General features: G+C 37.6%; 1 long non-coding RNA gene across 1 annotated transcript; it reads right to left on the bottom strand.

Annotated features, from left to right (window-relative positions):
* Nucleotides 1-3,381: 3,381 nt before the first annotated feature.
* On the bottom strand, nt 3,382-18,879 carry LOC135448822 (uncharacterized). Its single transcript, XR_010440589.1, has 3 exons — nt 18,813-18,879; nt 12,236-12,341; nt 3,382-3,814 (listed from the first exon to the last, which is right to left on the bottom strand). It is a non-coding gene; the product is annotated as an uncharacterized LOC135448822 (long non-coding RNA).
* Nucleotides 18,880-19,891: the final 1,012 nt, after the last annotated feature.

Genomic DNA, 19,891 nt, shown 5'->3' with positions numbered 1-19,891 from the left:
GATGTTATTATTCTGGGGATTTAAGCACTCATTCAGTTCACTCAGTTATTCTGTCAGGATATCCTTTGCCAAAAGAGATTCTAGAAATAAAACATTTCACTGCACTGTGTTAGTAGAATGAAAACACATTCTTTCTCTTGGTCTTGTTTTTCTTTTAGAAGAAGAAAAATTATTCCATGGTGTCAGATAACTATGTCATTGGGGAGAAGGCCTCTTTGTAGCAGCTTGTATTTTTTCCTTGTCTACAGCACTCATAGCACTGTGCCAATATCATAACTACATTTCTGAGAAGCAGCTTTGCTTATCCCAGATGCATAGATAACTTGCAGAGACCTGTTATTCATAAGCAGTGCTATTTACAGATCCAGAGCACCTGAAAATGAAGGGACAAACATTTGAGAGCTCAGGGTAAGCTTGAAAGCCTCTCAAATCATAGTTACATGCATATAGAAATAAGGTATGCAGGCTTTGTGGCTACAGCTGTGTTTCTCTAGTTATACTTCCACCACTTCCTCTTTATTTTAATTATATAATCATTTCTATATTATGTATATTGTCAAAATATACATGTGTCTCTTACCCACACATATGCATGTAAATAAAAATCTCTATAGATTTTCAGGCAATGGTTCAACCAAACAACTGGAACCTTAGGATTTTTTTTTAAACAAATATTAGACATGTGCTTTATAAACGTGTGCTTAAGTATGTTTTTTAGCATTGCATATGATCATGCACTTTATGTTGGACAAGGGGATATTTTACATCTTTTCAGTTCTATCGGAGTCAGAGAACTACTATCTTTTATCTTTTCTGGCTCAGACAGGAAAGTTGTCCTAGTTACATGTGACATTAAAATCTTTTAACCCCAACATGAGTAATATGTCACAACACACACAGTCTTGTAGAAATCCTGCAGCAGTGTTACAGAAAGACACGCTCACTTCTGATACAAATACAAAAAGACTGCTTGAATCTCTTTTTCTTTCCTCCATTCAAGCATGATATGAGCATTGCATATTAAATTTAAATATGAGACAGACATAAAGCTCAAAAGCTCACAAATGCACCTATCCAAAGAAAGCCATGCAGGGGTCTTATTCAACTGCAGAGCCTCTTATGTGCTCCCAGAGATGAAGACCAGTCAGCTCAGCCACAGCTGGCCACGCTTCCCCAGCCAACTCCAACTCATTTTTGCTTCCTTGTTTATCATTGACCATTATCAAAGACAGAGAGAAGTTTTAAGGTCAGCAGTAACTACCCACAAGCCAAGCCTTAGCTTTTAGCATTGAAATATTTTGGCCACTGCACCACTTAGAAAGCTGGACCAAAATAAAAGCAAATACCACAGCTCCAACTTTAAAGATTAAACTTCCTTTAGATGAAAGAACCTGTGGCAGCTAAATGTCTTCTTCAGCATAGATCCCTCCTGAGAGAGGAATAGAACATTCCTGGTAAGTCTGTTGGCACTAGAAAACAATGCTATGCATGGACCAGCTCACTGAGATATAACCCTTGGTTTCTTTGGGATCTATGCTCCTCGTTTACAAAAGCAGACAAAAAGTACTCATTTCATCCAGGCGAAATATTCTAGAATATTTTTCTTATTAGATTCTTGTCTTGTAACCATAATACAAAAAAGATTTCATTAAAAATTTACCTCTTATTCTAGACAGGCTCTAACAAAACCAGTTGTGTTCAGAAATTAAAAGTGGACCTCTTAAATTGCAAAAAACCAAACAAACATGCAGTACAGACATGCTTCTGCACATTGATCCTAAACCACTCTACTTATTATACATATTACCTTTCCATCCACAGCACTAACATGAAAGGACAACAATTTGAAGTATTTGCAGAAGTTTTTCAGATTATTCCTCTGCACAATTCTTACAATATTTTTCAGCTGCTTCTCTTCATAACCTTCATAAATAGCCCCCTGTCTCTAGAACTACCATGAGTATCATTTCTGTTCTCTGATCTTTACTTCAAAAACATCATTTCATCTTTACTGAGAGATTACCTAGCTACCATATAGAAAAATTAATTGCAGGTAACTGCAATTTTCAAAAAAGCAATAATTGTCACTGGATATTCCAATTGTCACATTTACCTGCAAAAATTAGAAACCAACTGTTGCACGTATTATTTGATGAAGAAGCTGTAAAGCAGGATGGAGAGAGACTATTTACAAGATCATATAGTGATGGGATAAGGAGAATGGATTCAAACTGAAAGAGAGAAGGTTTAGATTAGATTTATGGAAGAAATTCTTTACTGTGGCCATGCTGAGGCACTGAAACAAATTGCCTTGAGACTTTGTGGAAGCCCCATCCCTGGCAGTGTTCCAGGCCAGGTTGAATAGGGCTTTGGGCAACCTGGTCTAGTGGAAGGCATCCCAGCCCATGGCAGCAGGGTTGGAAAATGGTGATCTTTAAAGTCCCTTCCAACCCAAACAGCTGTAATGATTCTGTAATTCTGTGATTTTTGAGAGAGCAGCAAAAATATTCAACAAATTAGGGCTTTTCTCATATGCTTGTCCTCAAGTCTTTCTCCAAAAAAAAGAAAATAAACGTGATAAATAGAAGACAGACATTTTTACATGTCTCTTTGGGTGGTGTTCAAAAGTTCAGTTGTACCAGACTCAACTGCTTTTAAATTTTTCAAGGAAGCAGGTTATTGTGGCATTATTACAAGACATTCAAGGGAGGAAAAAAATTGGCATCTCTGCAGACTGATTCCACCTTTAAATCAATATTGAACCACTTTCTGAAAATGCTGAAATTTTATTATCTAATGAAGAGACTCTCCTTTAAATAAAATGTAAAATGAAGTAGGATTTAGAGGTTATGAGCGAGATCATAAAAATCCTGAAAATCATATTTCCAAAAAGAAAAAAAATATGGAGAAGGTAGTTTCTTCCTGATCTCTTAATCTTTAACAATCACTTGGCAACATAGCAATGGGGGTGAGGAGAGGGAATCAAAATGCTTTAAAATTAAAGCTAACAAAGCAGCAACTGCCTTCAGTAAATTCAGAGAGCTCTTGAGGCTATCTTCTACATTCCCATAACAACATGTTTGAAACTGTTTGCTTGTCCCCAGAAGATGGAAGCTTATTTGTTCTGAACAAATGGCAGAAATTCTCAAGCCAATACTGTGATGTTGTGCAAGTGTCACAAAATCCACAAAAAAATTAAGGGAGGCGGGAACCTTGTTGAGGCCACCTGCTGTTGACCTATTTTGCTTTGTGTAAACTCCCATAATTCCCTTTGTGACTATAGTTTTACTAGTTTTAACAGAGAATGCCAATTACTCCTGCAATTATTCCATGTTTATTATAAAGCAACAATCTGCACTCATTCTAGCTCAGTAAAGAAGGGCAATATCTGACAATTTATGTCCATCAGTGTTGCAACAGCATGACTATGCTAGAATTTTCTAATTCTAAACATGGAGTCATTTGCAGTTCTCAAAAGGCCTTTTGAGGAGGGATTCAGTGTGGAGATCATACCAGATCAGAAATTTTGTCACTTGATTTCCATGCCTGGTTTTCCTGGCCATAAGCTAATAGGTGTACTTTGGGCATCAGTCTGTTCATCACCCACTGCCCCATCACAGGACAAGAGTCCCAGAGCAGCAGGAGAAGCTTTCAAAGTGGCCATTTTCCATTGGTCCCATGGGTTCTTGCTCCTCTCACCCATGCTAAGATCCAGAAGGTCCTGTCACTGGAAAAGGATAGGGTTGTGTCTCAGCCGACTCTTTGGCTCTGGTCCTGTCAAAACTCCTGCCACAGCTGGTTTGACTTCCAAATCCTTTGCCAGAGAAAGGGGAACATAGTCAAAAGAAGAAAGGTGGTCATAGAAAGAGGTCATCCAGAACACACCTTACAGCTCTGCCCCAAGGCAGGACCAGCCATATCTGATTATTTCTATCATTCAGCCATCTCATTTCTATATCTATATCCTGTACCTTGTATGTATTCTGTAGATATTTATTTAATAATTTTCCTTCTATCATTCAGACCACACTAAACAAACTGGAGTTTGATAGCCTTCTGAAGCACAACCTTCTGAGCTTTCCTTTTTCTACCGGCCCGATCAAGGCTCTTCAGTAACATCAGAATATTCTGTACCAATTGCTTGGCATTTGTCCAGCATTGAGATGGTAGAGTTTTATTTTCTTTCTTTCTCTATTCAGCTCTGGTCATGCAAGCCAGGCTTGCTTAACTTCCATTCTTTTCTATCCTTTTAAAGTGTAACATCATCATATGTGGAACAACGGCTAGCTGAAATGAATCCAAGTACTCTGGGCCTTTAATGCATAACTGCTGACAACATTTGTTCTCCTGGGATTGCAGACACCTCTGTTTCTCACCAGTTTTAAATAAACCGAGCCATTTCTCCTATATTGAGATGATGATTCCTCTTAAAGTAAGTAATTATATCTTGTCATAATACTGAATAAATCTGACCAACTGTCTGGTTGCCTTACACTTAATCAGCCTCTGAGGAGTTTAAACCTTCAGTGCAGCAAAGAATTCTTCCCCTGTCCCAATATATTTCTGTTTTGGATATGCTCTACAGCTGGAGTCAACAGATAGCATCATTTATAAATGTCAGTTTGAGTATAATCTATCTGACCCAGCTCAAATCTTTTGGGTCACAGAACAGTTTATCCAGACCTATCTTTAACTTTTTCAGTGTTAAACCCCAGGAGGAGATCTCTGTTCTTCACATGCAGGTAGGAAGGCATGAAATACAAGAAAATTATAATTTACTTCTCAAGGGAAACAATTTTCTTTCTTCTGAAATCAATCATAGTGGCATTCATGTAAAGAAATAGCATGTAATTTCTTTTTCTTTTCTCTGTATTCTGTTTGTGCATCTTGAAGGAGCATTTAGAAGTGAGAAAATTAATTTTTAAATCATGAGAACACCAAAGCACAAGAGATAGGTGATTTAGCTACTTAGTAGTCCAATTGAGGGGGCATCTCCATAGACTTTCCAGCAGCTCAGAACCCTGAGCCATGAAAAGGAAGAAAAAAGCAATTACAACAATTTCATTGTAATATTTGACACACTTTGTTAATTGTTAGAACCAGATTAAGCAAAATTTATGAAAGTCCTTATAATCTGACATAGTTTTTCTATCCATGTTTGGTCTGCTTCTTTTTACTTCAAGTTTCTGATGTTTTGCCAGACTTGCAAAGGAAGAAGCACTCAGATTAAACAGATTGAAAAAACATGCTCTATCTCCAAGAGTTCATCAACATCACAAAAAAACCTATTTTCTTGAGATGACTGGTCAAGTTTAAATTATGCTAGTTTAGATTGAATAAAATCTGTTATCTGCTACAGTAAAGTCTCTTCCTTTCTTTTTCTGAATTCCCTGATATCCCTTGCCAGGGATGTGCTTCATAGAAACTATTAATTTCCAGATTTATATTTGCATGGCAGTGAACAACAATTTGACCTTAGAAATAAAATGAATCACCGATTCTCTATGAGTTGTCTTAAATGTCTTACATATATTGTGCTACAATGGGAAGCCTCTTAATAAATCCTCTTTGATACCATTATTGAAGAATAAAAACTTGACTTTTCAAGCCCACAAAATGAAGAATGTCATGTAGGGTGTAGAGGAACCTGAGTAGTACAGAGTACTGAAGGCTGAGAATCTACAAGAAGTGAATGACAAAGTGTCTAGTATTTCTGAGCCTGTTGAAGCACCTGTGGGTTTAGGATATAGATTTTTTTTCCAGTTATCCCTTTGTTCTTATAAATGCACACTTGAGGAGGAAATTCATGGAGCTGTCAGTCAAATCCCTTAAGGCTTTGGGAAGATTAACTGAACCATTAGGGAGATTAATCTTTAAACACTTATACTGCCTCTTCAACCTCAAATGTCAATGCCAGGCTGATGGGCTGAATTTTTTTATTGCAAGGGATACCTAATAACAGTGTCTCTGTTTCCTTATAGTCCATCTAATTACAATTCATAGAAAGATGTATTGAGATGTACTGCACAAGAAATCCATATGTCCTAGAAAGGAACCAGCTCTCACCAAATTAATTAAGACAACAGCACTTAAATGCAAAGCTGATGACTGGTTTTAGGAATAATCTAGTGTTTTTCACAGAAATTTTTTCTTACACCTTAGGAGCTTGAAGGGCATTCTGTCCACTACAATAATTCCACTGAATATTGAATTCCTGATTTTCAGGAGAAAAAAAAAAAGCTGAGGAAAAAAAGAATAGATAAATATATTCTACGTACTTGCAGAGTATGTGAATATAAAGATGCTTCTCTGCTGCAAGTCTTACATAGCATATAATCACACTATGCAATCTGAAATTATATACATAAAAATTAATGTGAATATAGACCTGTAGATTGTGGATGATATATTTCAGTATTAGTTTAAAAAATTCATTAACAATATTCAAGGGATTATCTTACTTTGAAAACACACAGGAAATTCAGAACAGATGGGCTGTAAAAGAATTCTTTTTCCATCATATCTACAGCCTTTACTTTGTACTTGCTGTTACATGAGTTTATTCACCCACGTGATGCAAATAATCAGGATGCCTAGATGCTTCCAGTTCCTTCCTTTCTTCCTTCCCTGCAGGACACAGAAAACTCTTATTTTCATAGATAGAAATTTTTAAGTGGCCAGAGGAGCTGTTAGTATTGAATTTTCCAAATTATATTAAGTATCATGTTCAGCCTGAGTATCACCAAGAATCACAAGACTGGTATATATCATTATATACCAAGATACATAAAAGGAATATCTCCTTTTCAACCTGAAACAAATGCAAATTTAAAGGAAAAACACATAAAGGAGTCCTGTAGGAGCCATTTGCTTTGTTAGTGTCAGAACACAGCAGATCCCCCTACATGGGCTGGCACCTGATCCTCCATTCACGTGTGTAAATTCTCTGTCACGCTGCCAACCCCAGTGGTTGGGGCCATGGCTAACAGAGACTCAAGGTCCTCTGCCTCAGGAAAAACAGGCAAGAAGTGAACACATAGGATCTTTTCTTTTCCCCCATCCTGCATGGAGTGGGACCATTTACATTAAGCTTCTCCCAAAAAGGGTTTGAAGATGCGTAAGAGGGGATCACAACTCACAAAGACAAGATGAGGGTTTTTATCAGAGCTAGAAAACCAGACTCAGAACAAGAAGGAGAAGGGGAAATCAGATGTTATCAACTCAATTTCTCTGTGATTCCAACCCCGTATTGGTGATGTACATAGATTTCCACATAAAAAAGGGAATCAATAGGAGCCCTGTATCTATCTGCATAGTTGTTCGCATACCTTTTTCACCTGTTCACATACCTTTTTCCAATTCCACACACTTCTATGGAGTTTTCTAACCACATTTTTTCTGAATAATGATCCATTTACCCTAGGAAAGCTTTTTATTTACCTCTTATGAACATCATAACATTTTCATTTTTATCTTTATTTTGAATTTACCATATGCTTAGTGTTTTTCTCACATCGTTATCTGCCAATTTCTGAGATACTACAGGTATTTTAAATTTCAGAAATTTTCTTTTTTCTGTACTTGCTCTGACAAAGACATATCAGCATTAAATTTCTGAACTGTATCACATTTGTAGTGTGATATATGAAGTAATTTTGGGATTGGCAACTCCCAGACTGTCATAATTCTAATATTATTTCTTTGAGTGATTTCAGACAAATTGAATACCTGCTTCAGTTTTACATCAAGAAAAAGGAGATGATATGTATATTATTTAGCACAGCATTTCAACATATAGTTATGTTAGGTGCTATATGCATAGATGCAAAGAAAGGGATATAACCTACTCGTATTTAAATACTTTTCTTGTCTACTTCTTTATGAAAGTCACTTAATGATTCTTTTATTTCTCAGTTAGTTAAAAACCCAAGTAACCAATTCATTGTACTGAGCATTTTACTGTGACTCACTACAGAGAGATCTATGAAGGTGTCATTTTCCCTTTCTCTCCACCTCAAAAAGTGAAGTATAGACAATCAAGGTCACCAGGGAAACTCCCCTCCCAGATTTCAATTCGTTCTAGCCCAGCTTTTAGTGGAATACTTTAAAAATTAAGATACATTTTTGAAAGACTGTCTCTCAATGTCATAAAAGAACTTACAATCATGAAGAATATAAGAATTTTTATAGTCATGAAAAAAGAAGTCTAACTTGGAATTCTCCCCCAAAAAAGTACAAAATATAATACAAAGATGATGGCAGATTATTGAATCAAATCCTTCTGTGGAATAATAGATATTATAGTAATAATAATATCTTGAATGCCCCAAAATCAAAAAACATTAATTTTTAAAAGAAATTTTAAATATTCTATTCGACATTTGTGTTTTCCATATTTTTGTTTAACCCCAAATTAAAACCAGCTGATTGGTAAAATTGGAACCAAGAAAAGAGAAAATAAAAGAAAAACAATATTTATGTTTCAGCTGAATACTAGGCCATTCTTTCTATTCACTTCAGTGATGCCTGTATAACTTCCATCAGTGAAGCCCAATAAATATTTTAATCCTTTGGAGAAAAAATAAAAGGGAAACAAATTCACAGTATATATTCATTTTTTTATACAATTGTGGGTCTGAAGCTTAAATCCACTACAATTATTTTAACATCTTCTAAGACACTAGTTAATAGCTTCCCATTGGGAATAATTGTTTTCCCAGTCTAACCTAATAATCCTGTGGTTCGGGCTAGGCTTCTGTATTATTTTTAATTCTCTTTTTTTTTTAGATTTTAAATATATCAGTTTCCTTTGGTCTAAGTCCAGCTAGTTTTATCCTCCCAAGAATATTTATGCAGGCCAAATACTTGAGGTCTCCATCTTCAAAAGAAGCTGCTACTACTGAATTAAATTTTTTACCAATGAAAAATTAAGATGACATGACAGAGCTAGCTGAGATGGGCATATATTAGGATATAAAAAAGGCTGTCCCTGTGGCTGTTTCCACACTTTTAAAAGTTAAATATGGTACCTTCATATTTAAACATCGATCTTGAAAGGCCTTTGCACCTAGACAAGGACCAGTGGTACCTACAGCCACAAGAAACAAAATTTGTATAAAAACAATATAGGAGCTCATCAGAACTTTTATGCATTTTATTTCCAAAAGACTGGTACAAAAGAGCCAAATTAAGCATGAAGAGAGGCTCCAGGAAATGGAAAAAACATCACAACTATTCTCATTTTCAGGGTAGGACCCATATTCCCACCTCTACCTTCTGAATGTAGCAACAGTCATACAAAATATATTTGTAAGTTCTGAAAAGCCCATCCATCATTTCAAAACACCTATACAACCTGAACCTAAAGAACCAATCTCTCAGAAATAATCACTAGAAATATAAACTCACATATGTTGAAATGAAATGAGAAAGATGCAACCAATTATGGCTTCCTTACGTTGCAATACTCTGCATTCTGTGGCAGAAAGGATAATTCCTCACACACTGCAAGTCATCAGAGTTTTACAGATTGCATTCTGGAGTACATTTCAATTTTTTTTTTCCATTTTTCATTATTGAGGAGGAAAAAGCCAGGAATAAATATGTATATTATGAGGAGTAATAAGTGTTCTGACTTCAGCCTAAATAATAAAGCAATATTGAGGTAAGATATGTCCAAATGTGAATTTATTCCTTCAGAAGTTTATTCTGGTTAATATAGCAGTCATGAATGCTTTGACCTCCAGTATGATTATAAAGAAAATACCAGGGTAAAGCAGCTGATTTACACTCACCAGAAAGATAAGTAGATGCATGTATGAGAGACAGAAAATTTAATACTGTGGAGCTATTAGCTAAACTCTCTTTATTCCAGGTCTCCCATTTGACAAGTGGCAGTCATTAACAACTGGGAAGAAAGACAGCAGACGTGCTTCAAGAGACATCATGGAAAATTTCTGTCAGAATTAAAGGATGCTCTAAAAACGTCACCTCCAGGGAGAACATTATGCACCCACTGATTTTCTTTTTTCCTTTGATTTGAAAGGTTCTGAAGACTAATAAGGGCTCAAATATGCAGACCTGAGTCATGCTTCTCTCTTTACTTAAGAAATTAAGTTGTCTATCAGCCTCAGTTACACAGTTTTACAAACAGTTAATATTCAGCACAGAAGTAGAGATGCTGGCTGGAAAAAAAAAAGGAAAAAAAAACCAAACTAAAAAACAAGAGCATCTTGACTCTCCTATAGCTATTAGAAAAGCAGCAGAAGCACAGACAGATTTCAAGCGAGCTTCCTTATGCCCAGGCAAAAATACAAAAACATTAATTTCCAACAGCCAAGACAGCTGCTTCAAATTCACTTTAGGCATCAAGGCAGCAGTGGTGCTGCTTCTCCATCCTTTATAGATATATCCATCCTGGTATTCTCCTGCCTCTGAGGAATGATCCTCTGACTTCCACTGAGGCAGGATTGGCCAGATAGCACAGACAGAGTCTGTGGGTGTGTGGCTCTCTGTGATATGAGAAGGAATATTATTTGTCTAATAGCAAGCCAAGGATCTGCCTGTAGGTTATCCTGACCCTGTGATCACAGGCAGTGCATGTAGGTGTAAGCTTAAGCATGTAGGGAGAGTGAGGTACTTCAGTAGATCAACTGATACAGTTGTCAACCAAAAAGACTTTTGGATGCTCAAGTCATGAGCATGGTTTACAGGTTTACAACTGTATCAGTTGATCTACTGAAGTACCTCACTCTCCCTACACGCTTAAGCTTACACCTACATGCACTGCCTGTGATCACAGGGTCAAATTAACCTACAGGCAGATCTTTACAATGGCTTGATATTAGACAAATAACAGTTTTGGCCTTATTTGTTCTTTGAGTCACCTGTTGACATTTAAGCAACTTTATATGAAATTTTTCAGCACTTCTTTATAATTCTGAATTTATTTTATTTTCACACAGAATGTAGGGCACCTACCTTTCATGAGTTATTGCTAAGGCAGGAGGACCATGTAAAGGGAATGTGTCCCTGATCTTTTGCAAGGACCATTTCAACTGCTTGCAAGTGTTGCCATTAAGACATATGGAAAGATACAAGGAGTATGTTTTTTTCTTTCATAACTCCCACATCATTTCCATAAAAAAATGAACTGATGAATGTGTTCTCAGAGTTAAGGAATTTATCTTCCCAGAACTAAATCAGTATATTTTTAAAGGAAAGTTCACCCTGTGTTCTTTCACCAAGCACCCTTACTCGCCTGCACATATAAAGAAATGAGATGTAGTCAGCAATCTCTGCTGCCATCTTCTGCTGCTACTTTCCATGCAACCAGTGCACAAGGGACAGAAACATTGAAATCCCATGCTTTCTGAAATTAAGCATTACAAATGAAATGCTATAAATCAAGAATCAAAGCTCTGTCACACAATCACAGAAATTTGGTAAGAAAATGTTTCTGAATCACACTCAATCACCTTTATAGCACAGAATTATTCATTGTGATATGTGCTCCCATCTCACTGGGGCTCTGATATCTCTCATAATAAGTTTTCTCCACAAAACCTTCCTCCTCCTACCATTTCCTTAGAGCCAGAGGCTGCTGCCCTTTGTCACAGGGTAGAGATTCCTTTTGTAAGTACTTCATATTATTTTAATGGGACGCAAATCCACTCAATCCAGTTTTTGAAACAATATAGGTGTTGGGGCACAGTCTTTAAACAATAGAGTATTTCCCCCCTCCAGTAGCAATTTCCTCAGACATGTTTATAATTCCCTCATTTTCTCAATGTTTGGTGTCAGGTCAAACACTATCAGAACAATTTCTTCTGAGGCATGGAGCTTGCTTGCTTCCCACTGCCCTAAATTCTTAACCTCTCTTCTGAATATGGGTTAACTAAACTAGCTGTACTTTTACCCTTTATATGTATTTTGTGCTTAAGTCCTTATCCCCTCCCTCATTGCCACTCTTTTCTATGGTCTTTTGGTATTTGTGATTGTCAGCTTCTGTGTATACTCATCCAGACCATTTCTGCTGCCTTACAACCATAACCAATTTTTCTTCATTCACTTCACTAAATCCCATTTGTTTCCTCTTCCCAACAAATCTCAGTCATCTATTGCACTACATCTTCTGCAATGAAATCATCAGCATATACAGCATGGATTTGCATCAACTGGTCAGCTTTTCTAATAGCCTTACCAAGAAATAAAAGGAAAAATATCTGCTGCCTACCTGCAGTGTCAGAGCTATCAGATAGCTGTATCTTCCTAACAGTTTCATTAAAGATGCCAAAGTTTTGTGACTTTTGGGTGTAGATTATACATTGTCACATGCCTTTCTGAAGGGAAAAAAGCACAAATATTTTTACAACACTCCTCCTTACTCAATGGAATAAACACATAGAACATAAATATAGCAAGAATAACAGAACAATGAAGAATCTGTTAGGCATTTTCTTTTGATTTCTTTTCTGAATGTTACCCTGTTACCCCTAGATTTTTAGTTCTCTTCTTGTTCTTCTACATAGAGATGTATACCTTTCCCATCAGGGAACTAAAATTTAAATTTCAGATATCATTTTTATCCTTCCTCAAGTACCCAGAACTGCATTTTTTTCAGATGCAGACAGGAAATAAGTATTAAACTAAGTCTTTAGTCCAGAAAGAAGTTAATATACAAATTTCAATCAATGTCCTAGAGGAAAAACCTTGATTGTTGCCACATGCAGTGCTGAGATTCCATGAAAGATTTCTAAGTATACCCTCTCTCCTCAACTCTTGCACAATGACAAGCCTTATAAAAATAATGTCCTTTCATAAAGTTTTCCCCTCTCTTTACAGCATCCTTTCTTGTTACCATGCTGTGCTTCAAAAGAAACATTTCTCATTAAACTTTTTCAGCTGGTTGTTGTATTCCATTACTCATGAGTTTTATCTTTCCTTCGTTTTTTTTTTATAATTCACACTTAAACTATCTCTGCCACAAAAGCTATAGAACCTTTGTGACCACACCTTTAGAGATAAAAAAGATTAATTCTATATCATCAAGCATAAAGTATCCCCAAAGGATTTGCATAAAGAAACACAAGTTAATGAAAAGCCACATATCACTTTTTTATTAGTATTATAAGCCCATATTCTGCCCTTCTCCTTAATGCCTCAGACTCCCTGTTAACCAATTTCACCCTTTCACTGGAAATTTCAGAAATGTGGTCCATGATGGTTTCTGTGACCTTGGGAACCAAAATAATTTTTTGGTCAGATCTGCTTGGTTTTTTGCCCCTTCACAATTACTGCAGCAAGAACCCACCCCTTGTACAGCTCTTGGCACCTGAAAATGCCTTCGACTTCTTACTATCTTATATGCAGCATCATTCTGCTTCACTGTAGCATTCTCATTTAAAATATGTTTGGAAAATATGTATTAGTCTTACTTGCTTAATCTCTATTCTTTTTCTCTTAAATCTGAACTCCATTAAAATGTTCCTAACTAGAAGCCTTATCTACGTAAGGAGACATTACTCTGTGGGAATGTTCTGCCTCATTTGTTGGGCATAGATTAAGAGACAGACAGAAGTAACAAGAAATGGAAGAATGCTGTCTTTTGTAGGCAGGAAGAAAAAAGAGCTTTGTCATGACTGCATTGAATTTTGTTAGCATTTCTGTAAAAATGACACATTCTTTCAAACACATTCCCTGACCACAATGCAACATACTGTCCTGTGCCCAGTGTAGTACGAGACACAATATAACGAGAAAGTAAAAGAGAAACAAAACAGCATATGCACAGCTTCTTAGCATCTGTTCAACAACAATTTGTTTCTTGCCTGTAAGAGGAATAAATGTGGGAGTTGGAAGTACAAGAGTGTTTGCAACCTGCAATGCCCAGGGAGTTTGGGAACATGGTACCTCAGGGTCACTTGTGTCAGCGCATCTTGTGGTCCTCTCACCACATAACTGCACCCTCAGGCCTCACTAGCAAATGAGTCCTTACAATTGTAGTCTTGTGGAAACCAGACTTTTGTCCTGAAATATCTTTGGTCTGAATAGCTTGTCATCCACTGTGTCTTTCCTTAAATACTTAAACCTCTGCCGAAACGGGCACATGAGAGTGATAACAACACTTAGAGCAACATCATTTTAAAAAGCAGAAGAATGATCAGTGTTTTCTCCTCCTGTTTGTTCTAAACTCTCAAAACTTTTAGTAGAGTCACAAAAATCTGTTTTGCCACTCTTTCTATTTGACTGTGAATAAGCTGAGTTTTCAAAAGTGACTCCTAGTTTCACTCATCTCAATTTGAATTCTAAATTCAGTTTTCTTCTTCTCAGTTATGGAAGAATTACATTTTTACATCTTCTAATATATATGCATACTTACGGTCCTGTAGCCCTTGCAAAACTGATTTCTGGACATCTAAAAATAAGTAATTAAAAATTACCCCCAAGCATCATATTCATGAAATAGAAAGCACTTCACCACTCTTTAATCATTCCCATTATTTTACATTATTAGTCTATTTCCAGTTGTGTGAAGAATGTGCTAAAGCATTATTTAAGCAGAGCAAACATAAATGAGCTGCACAAACTGATTTCTGAGACATTAGTTTTACTAGTTCACTTATTTCTTTCTGCTTTAGACAACAAAAGACCTATGGTTGTTTGTTAATGGCAGAATTCAAATATATTCCTTAGCTATCCTTAACCTTAGACTTCCTGCAAATACCAGGCTGTCAAACAACATTGTTGGAGTCAGCTGCACACATTTGATTGAATGCCGCAATATCTCAGCATAGAGGAATGTCTAAATGCTGCCTTTCTTTTCTCCCTTATCACTGGCACAATGTGTTGCCCAATTGAGCATCAGCAGCCACAGCAGTTGCACCTCCAGAACTGTGAAAAGAGTCACAGGACTTTTCCCTTTAATTACTCTAAAGTGCAAAACAGCCCAGTTTCCCCTGGTGATATTATTCCTTTGTGATAAAGCCTAGATTGGATTTATGCTTTCGCTCCAAATGGCAGATTAAGAAATGCATGAATATTAATTTGCAGTATGTTTTGAAGACTGTGTTTACAGTAATTCTGTGATTACTCTCTGGTAATTGTATCCTAATAATGCTAGTTGTTTATATACAACTTCAAAAATAAATATGAAGCAATTTCATTAGCAATGGACTCTCAAGAGATATTTCGTAATGAGGAAAAATTTCCTGTGTTAAATATGGAGAGGCTGCAGAAATATTCAGATACCAACAGGTGTAACATCACTAAGGCAGACAGATGCAATAAAAACTTGCAAGCATTTTGGCTGGATTTTTATCAACTACCTCTTAGGAATTTAACTGAAGCACATAAATTGGACATCTGGCCTTGTTTCACAGTCAACAGAGATCACTATAAGACAACTCAGGCTATGAGAAATAGGCAATAAAACGAGAGAACAGAGCTGAAATTAAATATTCAGGGCGTAGATCAAGGCTTTGTTTTATCATTGTGATCAATGCCTTTAAACACCAGAAGGAATCCAAAAGATTCTCAGGGTTAGTGCAAATGCCAACCTTCAGCAGGAATCTATGACAATGGTAGTTCTGGACACATCACATCCTTCTGCACCACTGTGCTAGCAGGGACCATCTAACTCAGGTGGCATGCAAAATCACAGCTTGTGAACTGAGATCCATGAGTGAACACAGCTAAAAGGTGGGGATGCTATTACATGATGAAGTCAATCTTGGAGCAGTACCCACACCCCTTCACCAACTTCTTTTCAACCTTTTCTTGGACATACAGCAAACTCCTTGCTTTCTGCACCAATCTGATAGCTACTTAATAGTTGCTATGTAGTGAGCAATTGAATAGCTGTCAGGGCTGGCACTGCATGATGATGGATTAGGCAATTTTGGCAATCCTTACTGTTGGCAATTTTGGTCAGTGAAATTTGGAAAGAACTTAGCATCTTTGGCTGAAAAGGCCTCTATTAATGCCAGTGATTAATTATTAACAAATGTGCTGTTATTATTTTAATAAGCCTCTCAATATGGTTATTGAGCTACAACTCTTTAAAAGTTTGCTTCAAAATACTGTCACCCCTTTTGCTTCCAGCATGATCCTGTATCCATGCCCAGGGGGATCTGCTGTGCCCTGATGATGAGCCCCACAGTGTGTCCATTTTACAAGAGCAGTGTGAGAGGTCACAGCACAGCAGATGCAGTCCTGCTTTTCAAGTACAGTCTGGAGGTCTGGATTCAAACAAGTTATCCACAAAATCCTCATCTATTATGTTAAAAAAAATAAATAAAAAAAAAAAAGCCCCAAGATGCTGATCACTCTGCCAGCAAGGAAGGTCCCATTTTCACTGCCAAAGGGATCTCAAAGCACCCTTTGCAGCCAAAGAGCTCCAGCTGTCACAGACTGAGCACCAGATTTGCTGTGCCTGAATGGCTCCATCCATCTCCTGGCACAGAGCAACCCTCACACACACCAGCAGGAGCCAAAATCACACACTGCAGGAGGAGGAGCAAGGCTAGGCACTATGCTCACCTCTGTCCAAGATATTTTTCCTTAAAAGAGCCCATCCCCTCCTATCTGGTGCTGTCTGCCAGCCATCGGGTATCCCCAGCTCAGCCACCTGCTCATTGCAGAGGCCATTCCTGAGTGCCCAGCCACATTCTGCTGAGGGCTCAGCATGGTCCTGGCAGATCCAAACCCTGCCATCTGCAACAGGGCTCCCCTTTGTGCACAGCCCTTGGGGTGGGCTCAGGACTGGGCAGGAGCCTTGTCCTGGAGCAGCCCCATTTGCTGGGAGGTTCCAGCAGGAACAGAGTCAGGCACAAGGCACTGATGGACTGGAAGCCCTGAACATGTGCTGCTGTCCCTGGCTCTGTTGCCTGCCATTCCTGGAGCTGCAGCAGGGCTCATGGGTGATGTTCCCTTACCAGGGAAGGACAGGCTCACAGGGAGGTTAGGGCGATAGACTGAACAAGCCAGCACCACAGAAGTTTTTATTGGGCTCCCTAGCAGAATGTGTTTGGTTTCCCCCTCTGCATTTCACCAGAAGATAAATGTTTAAATAGAAATCCATCAGCAAAGGTTATCCTTGAAATATTTTGGGCCTTCTTGAGCCACAATACTCTGCTGAAGTCTCAGGCATCATGCCCCCCCAGGGTGCATGCACCCAGTGTGAACACTGCTGACTTTGACTCAAGGGCCAGCACCAAGTACCTCTTCCACACTTAACCCTGCAGACACCATGGTAAGTGACAGAGGCTACCTGCCATGAGGATATTGCCTAGGACCCACAGCTGAACCTACTGCAACCCCAGCGTCTTCCCCAAACACTTAGCACATACTGTTACCTTCCTTAGAGAGGGAATTACAGGCATTTGATTGCTCATTTTGGCCAGTACATCAATGAGAACACAGGAAAAAAAGCTCAATAATTTCTCCAATTCCACAGAAAAACAACAGTGTTCCAGTGAAGATTAAAATTCCCTGGAAAGTAATATTTATCTTGTCCCTTTCCCCTTAAGTCTACTTCATCCAAAACTCCTGTCATTCATTGATGTTTCTAGCTCATCACTTCCACTACACATTACTCCATCCTTTTGGTAATTTTTTTCTCTCCTCTTTTGTGTATCAGCTAATTCATGGACTAACTCCATTCTATGAATCCCAGAATGCCTTGGTTGGAGATATGAACCTTCTTTAAAAATATCCTGGGAAAAGGAGATGGGAGCCTAACTCTGTAACAGATGTCTCTTTATGTCCTGGATAAATGCATTATGCACTTAGAGCTGTTGTTACCACTCTTGCAATTCCATTCTTGACTTTTGCACCTGTTGACATGGCCTATCTGTGAAACATAGCCATAATCTTAATAAAATTAACTTAAACACTTTTCCATCTCCAGGTGTCTTTACAGACCTTAACTAAGTTTTTCAGGCTGTTCCGTGTTGCTCTTGAAGGAGATGCTGGAGAAAATACCTGACATCTCAGTTGAAAAAAAAAAATTTAGTCTCCTACCATTACTTGGCTATATGTCTACCTGGGCCTTTATGCTAGATGCTGTGACTGCATAACACTGCCAGGTTATTCAGACAGTGAAATATACCTTGGAGGGGCTGTCTGTCTTCTAACCTTTGGAGCATGCTGCATAAGAAGTTTGACCTCTGTCCTTCTGTATCCCCCAGCTGAAAAAACTGACTTCAAACTCAAACAGGTGGTTAAAATGAAAAATCAGCTGTAGTTCAACATTCATCCGTAAATCAGTCACATAGAACTTAGCCAGTTTCTTGGCAAAACCCTTGTGCAGCCACAGAAACCACACACACAACCACTGTATATTAAAAATGCATTAAAGTTGAAAGGAGAAGATTGAAAGGAGAAGAGAGTGTGCACTTCCAGGCAATTTCTTCTCTTCAGAGGAGCAATAGCTTCTTTTAGGAAGGCCTGAGCAGAAGTGTCCATGTCACTGCTGTTGTTTTGAATCATATTTATTTTAGGATCACAGCTCTTTTAAGATCATTAATCTTATGATCTAACAAAACAACAGCTAATGTAATAATTTGTCCTGAGCCATTTTATTTCATGAGCAGCATGAAAGAAAATATTTGAACAGAGAAAAGTGTGGATGAGGCCACACATACTGTACTGTCTCAACAGCTATCTAACCAAATATATTTCCTTTCTCAAAAAAAATGCAAGGAATCATCACATCCTATGAAACAGCTGAGTTGTAAAAACAAATTATTCCACTTAAACAGTTTTGTGTTGTCATTATGTCACAAGGGTTCCATATTGCTAGAGTTTCATACCTCCTTGATGTTTCTCACAGGCAGCGCCTACAGGCACTGACTCTTCCTTCTTCTCACAGCAGCCAACTGACTCCCATTCTCCTTCAACCAACCAATCCACTCTTTTATAACACTCTTCATCTTATTGGCTTCAGCTGTGGCCTGTTAAACTCAGGCCTGTTCCTAATCTTTAATAATTAACACAGCTGCAACTCTTTGGAGGGTAAGATTACTTTCTATACTACCTTTATTTACTTATATTCTATCCCCCTACAGTTTTGAATTTCTCAAATGAGAGAGTTAAGTGACAATCCTCATCCCTGATAATAGCACAGAAAAAGATAGGCTATGCTCTCTAATATATGTCCCAGTGATCATGATTATTAAAATACAAAAGAATAATAATAATGAAACAGACTCTTATGTACATTAGAGGATCCACTAAGAGCATATAACCTAATCTGTTATTCCCTCCACAGGTGAGCTCTACATTCTCTGTATTTTAACATACTCATGGCAATACCCAGACACAACTGCAGCAAGTAAGCACAGACAATCAGGCAGAAAATTATCTGTAATTTAGTACTTCTTATATGACTTTTGACTACTTTACTGTTGTTTTTAGCAACAAACAGAGCAATGTCACAATATATTTCATACATGGAGCTATATCAGCACTTGGGCTTAAATTTGAATCAGATTAAGTAGCACTACTGAATGCAAAATTTCACTATAATGTGTGAACTTAGCTGTCAGTTGTGAATCATGAACATCCTTTAACAACATCCAAATTTGTTCACTGGTATTATTTCTAGTTCATGGTGCTGTCCAAAGCACAATGCTTATGCAGTTTACCATCATACCAATTGTAAATTCCAAGATTCACAACTGAAATCTTGTTTGTCCTGGATCACTGCTCTCAACATCTCTTTTCCTCAAATATTTGCATTCTAACATTCTCAGAAGGAAACACAACACATTGCAGGACAAAATAACCTGCAATGGATGCTTTTTTTCACTGTTCACTGAGTCCTAGTTAAGATCCTCACAGAAAAAATAATAACAAGACACACAGAACATATTTCAATTAAAAAAATGAG

This window comes from Zonotrichia leucophrys, chromosome 5, assembly GCF_028769735.1.
Source record: "Zonotrichia leucophrys gambelii isolate GWCS_2022_RI chromosome 5, RI_Zleu_2.0, whole genome shotgun sequence".
Taxonomy (NCBI): domain Eukaryota; kingdom Metazoa; phylum Chordata; class Aves; order Passeriformes; family Passerellidae; genus Zonotrichia; species Zonotrichia leucophrys.
Note: the sequence above shows the minus strand (reverse complement) of the source record. Positions and strands in the feature narration are given on the sequence as shown.